This window comes from Suricata suricatta, chromosome 3 (assembly GCF_006229205.1).
Source record: "Suricata suricatta isolate VVHF042 chromosome 3, meerkat_22Aug2017_6uvM2_HiC, whole genome shotgun sequence".
Classification (NCBI taxonomy): Eukaryota; Metazoa; Chordata; class Mammalia; order Carnivora; family Herpestidae; genus Suricata; species Suricata suricatta.
The window spans coordinates 60,113,757-60,121,092 of record NC_043702.1 but is presented as its reverse complement, the minus strand read 5'-3'; the positions used below and the strand labels follow the sequence as shown (position 1 = coordinate 60,121,092).

General features: G+C 35.7%; 1 protein-coding gene across 6 annotated transcripts in view; it reads left to right on the top strand.

Moving 5' to 3' along the window:
• UBR3 (ubiquitin protein ligase E3 component n-recognin 3) overlaps positions 1-7,336 on the top strand; it is a 225,109-nt gene that overhangs the window by 47,698 nt on the left and 170,075 nt on the right. The gene's annotated exons all lie outside the window — the stretch shown is intronic.

The window sequence follows — 7,336 nt, the reverse complement described above, 5'->3', positions numbered from 1 at the left end:
GTCTTTGGTGTTGTAAAAGCAACTTCATTTAAACATAACCACCCCACCATCAAAAAAAGAAGAGGAAAAAAAATGTGACGAAAATAATAAGGGAAAAACCCAAGACACACTTCCTAGGGGAAAAAAACAAAAAAAACAAAAAACAACAACAACAAAAAAACCAGCATGTAATTTCTGTCCTTGATGGAATGTATTAAATAAGCAAACACCACCAACAAGCAAAACAAATACTATAATGTAAAAACATTAAAAAAAAAAGACAACTCTCTCACATGCATAAATGAAAGGTTGCACACAAAGAACTCACATCTTTTCAAGCTTCAATAGTAAATATTACCATATGTTTTCACTCATAAGTGGAACAGGACCATCAGGGAGGGGAAGGGTGAAAAATAGTTGGTGGAGAGGGAGGGACACAAATCATGAGAGACTATTGAATACTGAGAACAAACTGAGGGTTGATGGGGGCAGGGGAGAGAGGGAGAGGGGTGATGGGCATGGAGGAGGGCACTTGTTGGGAAGAGCACTGGGTGTTATATGGAAACCAACTTGACAATAAACTATAAAAGAAAAAAAATAGCAAAACCTCAAACAATAAACAGAAATAGAAAATCTGAGATGGTAATTCAATAATAAAAAAATAATTATGATTAATATAATAAACTGACTATAAAAACAATAAAAAAGAGTGCTATTTTATGTCCTTCTTTTATTTACTCCGAAAAGTGCAGTATTTGTCAGTACTCTTTTCTTTCCATTTTCCATACAATAATCTGGAATATGAATAAACTACAGTTTATCCAGTCATTTCTTTAGTTTGCAGTTTTTTTATTAGAAGATGCAGTACTTACATTTCTTTTTGTGCAGATGTATAAATAGTTTTCTAAGGTGGAATTGCTAGGTCACAGGGTATGCATATCCTAAATTTTAATAGATTAGATTATATTTCTTTCTGATTATAAAAGTCACATATTTAAAATGAAAAATATAGAAAAGTATAAAAATAAGATCATTACCTAGGACTAATCACAGAAGAGTTTTAGTAATAAAATCAGGAAATTTACTATCTTAAGATTATAATAATAATTTTTAATACAAAAACATTTTTATTAATTTGTGTGCCACAAGGTCTCTGCTTTTTAGTTTTGAACACATTTTCAAATCTTTTTTTTTAATGTTTATTTTTGAGAGAGAGAGACAGCGCGTGAGCAGGAGAGAGGCAGAGAGAGAGGGAGACACAGAATCTGAAGCAGGCTCCAGGCTCTGAGCTCTCAGCAAAGAGCCCAACGCAGGGTTGGAATCCACGAACAGTGAGACCACAACCTGAGGCAAAGCCAGATGCCCAGTCAACTGAGCCACCCTGCTGTCCCTGGACACATTTTAAAATCTTGAGTTAGAAATAGGAAAATTGGGGGTGCTTGGGTGGCTCAGTCAGTTAAGCATCCAACTCTTGATCTTGGCTCAGGTCATGATCTCACGGTTTGTGAGATCGAGCCCCACATCAGGATCTCTGCTGACAGCATGGAGACTGCTTAAGATTCTCTATCTCCTCTTCTCTTTGCCTCTCCCTCTTCACATGAGTTCTTTTTCTCTCAAAGTATACAAACTTTAAAAAATAGAAAAGTCATATAATATAACAAAAACGAAAATGAGAATTAGGAGGATGGAGGCCATTTGGTGGTTATAAAAATTATGAACGTTAGAGCTAAAAGAGACTAAAGAACATTTTGCCTAACTTTCTTATCGATGAAGAAGCTGAATTTCCATGGAAATAACAGGGTAACTCAAGCTAGTGAATTTCAGCTACTAGTTAGTGGTAGAGTCGGAAATGGCATTAGGTCTTCTATCTAGTTGGTTTAGAGTTCTTTCTGTAAAGCGGATAAACTACTGATTCATTACTATTGCTGTGCAGCAAATTTCTCCTGAATTTTGTGGCTTAAAATTGCCTTTTTTTTCCCTTACAATTTTATGCCCCAGAAGTTTGGGAACTGTATAGTTGTGCATTTCTCACTTGGGTTACCTCATGCAATTCTAGTTAGTTATTGCAGCCAACAACTAACTGCATTGCAACTGTAGTCATCTAAGGCTCAGCTGCGGTAGAGATTTACGGTGGTCACTGACAGGCCTAGGAGTTGATTGCTGACTGTCGGCAGGGAGCTCAGCTGGCTTTTAATTGGAGTGCCTACGGGTGGCTTCTCTAGCATGGGGTCTCAAGTTGGTACATAGTTGTTGGCTTCTTCCAGATTGAGCAATTGGTGAGCAAGCAGAAGCTTTAGAGCCTTTTCTGAGCTAGCTTTGTAAATTATTTAGTGTCATTTCCACTTGCATTTTATTCTTTGGGAGTTGTGAAGGTTGGCCCAGAATCAGTGGGAGGGGACACAGATCTCATCTTTAGAGGGAGGACTGTTGGGGCGCCTGGGTGGCTCAGTCGGTTAAGCCTCCGACTTCAGCTCAGCTCATGATCTCATGTTTGTGGGTTTGAGCCCCACGCTGGGCTCTGTGCTAACAGCTCAGAGCCTGGAGCCTACTTCTGATTCTGTGTCTCACTCTCTCTGCCCCTCCCTGTTCATGTTCTGTCTCAAAAATAAATAAAACATTAAAAAAAATTTAGAGGGAGGACTATCAAAGAATTTGTAAACACATCTTAAAACTTCCATAACAAAGATGTGATTTTTGGCATTGTTTTCCCTGGATTCTCTTGATATCCAAAATAAAGACCAAGTAACACACCAACAGTTGATTATAGATTTTTCCATCTATTCAGTGATTTTTTTATTTTGGTTGGAAAAACTTTCACATGATAATGAAATACCACTGCATTCAGAAATGGCTTTTGTAGTTTTCCTTAAGTATAATAGTTACTATTGTACATCAAGAAAATGAAAACTTATTTAAGATGATAAGATTTTTTTAAAAGGTGATGAAAAAGAATGAAATCTTGTCATTTGCAACATTGGGGATGGAACTGGAGGGTATTCATGCTAAATGAAATGTCAGTCAGAGAAAGATATCATGTGATTTCACTCATATGTGGAATTTGAGAAACTTAAGACCATAGGGGAAGGGAAAGAAAAAGTAAGTTACAAACAGGGAGACAAACATAAGAGACTCTTAAATACAGAGAACAAACTGAGGGTTGATGGGAGTGGGGGACAAGGAGGGTGGGGGAAGTGGATGATGGGCATTGAGGAGGGCACTTGTTGGGATGAGGACGATGTGTTGTATGTAAGTGATGAATCACAGTAATCTACTCCTGAAGCCAAGACTACACTGTGTGTTAGCTAACATGACAATAAATTGTTTTTTAAAAGTTAATATTCATCTTGTGGACTCTCTTTTTAGCTCTAAAGGAGTAAGTTGATGAAAGGATATTATAGAAAGAGTAAGATAGTACGTAAGTAAGATACTTAGATATAGATGTTCTTGAACAAATACCTATTTATGCTATTTTAAAATTTCATTACGGCTTTTAAAGCTATATTACATTTTTTTCAAATATAGGCTCAAATGGTATGTTTGCTTTAAGTATTAATATTTGAAGTTTAATGAAGACCTGGATAGTGCTTAAGGATCGGAGTTTCTACACTCTTACCCCGCAGGCACTTGAGATTGTTGAGCAAAGACAGGATGAAAAGAGAGCAGTGGTGTTTTAATTACTACAGAGAAGTGATTATAACAATTAAAAAGTGTTGTGAGAATTTAAAATTGGAGACTCTAGAGGTAAGGTACTCTTAACCACTTTGTTTTAAAAATGAAGAAACAGATTTGGAACTATAACAGCAGCAAGAGTTCTTTTTGTAAAGTTTTATTTGAATGAGGGCATATATTGCACTCTGCTTAATATTATACAAGTTGTGTCAGATATTTGTCCCCGCTGTCCCTAGAGTAACAGAACGTTATGTACTCAGCAGTGCTATTTATACACATGACATTCTTCATACTACTTGCTGCTACTTACTCTTTTTTTGTATAGCTCATATGAAACAAGAGTAGAAAATGTTGTTGTTGTTTGTGTTGTATGGCACTGAAAATCAGAAAATAAGCACATTTAACTTTACAGAGTATTTTAAAATTTGTATTTGCACTCATTTTTTGTTTAGATTTATTTATAACTGTCAGATAATTCAGTTTAAAATAATTACCCCAAATTATATGTACATGGAGAATTTATCAGAGAAAATAGGATCTGTTAGATCAAGATTACTTTGTAAGGAAAGATGATAGTCACTGTGGCTGTTACCATAGCAATGTCCGTTTATCTGTGTGCAATCACCAGATCATTAATTTCTGTGACATTGATGTACTCAGCTGTTAATACAAAGGAAAACATTTAAGACACTTCCCTCTGTGAAACTGTTAAAATATGAAAAATTGAAAAATAGAAAAAAGTGTAAAAACGAAACCATTTACCTTCAGCTGTACCATCCAGAGATAACCATTATTTATTAATTTTGCTTGTTTACTTCTAGTCTTTTTTTCCTGCTTACTCTTACATAATTGAGAAATAATCACTCCACAAAATGTTACTATGTAAATATGCTGTCAGTACTCTTGCCTTTATTCAAGACAGAATCCAAATGAACAGTTAAAACTAACTTGTCAAACTGTAGCAAAAACAGGATTATTGACATTGAAAGTCAGTTGGTTTTTGTAAATTAATAGGTAAAAGAAAAATTAGTTTTAATTTTGGAAGTATAAGAGTGGGGTAGGGAATCATAGGAACTTTTGATTGGGAGGGCCTTAGAAATGTCTAATGTATTTCTTTTCCAGTGCAGGAATTGATTTTACAAGATTCTCACTAGTTGGTAAGCCTTTATATAAACACTTCCAATGATAGTTTACCTAGTTTCTGAGGCAACTTGTTCATTTGTTTGATAGTTTTAATTATTAGGAATTTCTTCTCAATACTGTTCTAAAATATTATAATTTTCACATATTCTTATTTTTTCCTACAGAAAGATTTATGCTTTTACTTCCATAAGATGCCTCATTAAATATTTGGCTTTAGTTATTTAATTTTCTCTGCTCTACATACCTTTTTTTGGTAACCTATTCACTCCCTTTTACATCTGTGATCCGATTCATTACACATGGGCTATCTTTTGATAAGCATACTGTTTGTTCAAGTCCAAGTTTTTTTGTTTGTTTGTTTATTAGCCTTTTAGCAGCTATGTAGACTGTTGGCAGGAGCCCAGTGGTCAAGAATAAAATGCCTAGGTTTTGACCCGATCACTTCCCAGCACTTAAAACTTACAAGCTAGAGGTTGCGCCCTGCTTTGTATTTGTAGAGTTGATTTAAACAATCTTATTATAGTGGCTTACTTAAATCTTTATTTCATTTTATTGTTCTAGCCTCTCAAGATCTTCTTTGGATTTTAGTTTTATAACTTGCTATGTTAAATATTCCATTTAGCCATGTGTATATATATATATATTTTTTTTTTTTTTAATTTAAATTATAACACACAATGCAATATTGGTTTCAGGAGTAGAACTTAGTGTTTCAGCACTTAATATATAATGCCCAGTGCTCAACACCACAAGTGGCCTCCTTAATATCTGTGACCCATTTAGCCCCACCCACCTCCCACCATCAACTCTCAATTTGTTCTCTGTAGATAAGAGTTTCTTATGGTTTGTTTCCCTCTATCCCTCTTTCCCTCTCTCCCATACGTTCATCTGTTTTGTTTCTTAAATTCCACATATGAGTGAAATCATATATTTGTCTTTCTTTGATTGATATGTTTAGCCTAATACATTCTAGCTCCATCCACATTGTTGCAAATGACAAGATTTCATTCTTTTTGATGACTGAGTAATATTCCATTATATATATATATATATATATATATATATATATATATATATATGTGTGTGTGTGTGTGTGTGTGTGTGTGTGTGTGTGTATGTATGTGTACACACACATCTTTATCCATTCGTCACTTGGTGGGCATTTGGGCTTCTTCATTGTTTGGCTGTTGTTAGATAATGCTGCTATTAATACTGGGTTCATGTACCCCTTTAAATCTGTATTTTTGTATCCTTTGGGTAAATGCCTAATAGTGCAATTACTAGATCCTGGGGTAGTTCTAGTTTCAATTTTTTTGTTTTGATATTTTAAAAATTATTTTTTAAATATTTATTTATTTTATAATAATTTTTAAAATATTTTATTTATTTTTGAAGAGAGACAGAGTGTGAGCAGGGGAAGGACAGAGAGAGAGGGAGACACAGAATCCAAAGCACATTCCAGGCTCTGAGCTGTCGGCACAGAGCCCGATATGGGGCTCAAACTCACCAGCTGTGAGATCATGACCTGAACTGAAGTCGGCCGCTTAACCAACTGAGCCACCCAGGCCTCCTATTTTTTTAAACTTTTGAGCGAGAGAGAAAAACAGAATGTGAGCAGGCAAGGGGCAGAGAGAGATGGAGACAGAATCTGAAGCAGTCTCTGGGCTCTGGAGCTGTCAGCACAGAGCCCAGTGCGGGACTTGAACTCACAAACTGTGAGATCATGACCTGAGCTGAAGTTGGACGCTTAGCTGACTGAGCCATCCAGGCGCCCCTATTTTTTTTTTTTTAACTTTCTGAGGAACCTCCATACTGTTTTCCAGAGTGGCTGCACCAGTTTGCATTCCCACCAACAGTGCAAGAGGGTTCCTCTTCCTCAGCATCCTTGCCAGCACCTCACCTGTTGTTTCTTGTGTTGTTAATTTTAGCCATTTCTGACAGGTGTGAGTTGGTATCTCATTGTGGTTTTGATTTGTATTTCCCTGATGATGAGTTATACTGAATATCTTTTAATGTGTCTTTTAGTCATCTGGATGTCTTCTTTGGGAAAGTATTCGTGTCTGTTGCCTCTCTTTTAACTGTGTTGTTTTTTTTTGGGTGTTGAGTGTCATAAGTTCTTTATAGATTTTGAATACTGGCCTTTTATCAGATATTGGTTTGCAAATATCTTCTCCCATTCTAGCCTGCCTTTTAATTTTGTTGATTGTTTCTTTTGCTGTGCAGAAGCTTTTTATCTTGATGAAATCCCAGTAGTTCATGTTTGCTTTTGTTTCTCTTGCCTTCTGTGTCTAGTAAGAAGTTGTTCATGCTCAGGTCAAAGAGGTTCCTGCCTGTGATATTCTCTAGGATTTTGATGGTTTCCTGTCTCACATTTAGGTCTTATATCCATTTTGAGTTTATTTTTATGTATCATGAAAGAAAGTAAGTGGTCCAGTTTCATTTTTCTGCATGTCATTGTCCAGTTTTCCCACCTGCATTTGTTGGAGAGACTGACTTTTTCATTGGCTTTTCTTTCCTGCTTTATTGATGATTAGTTCACCATTTA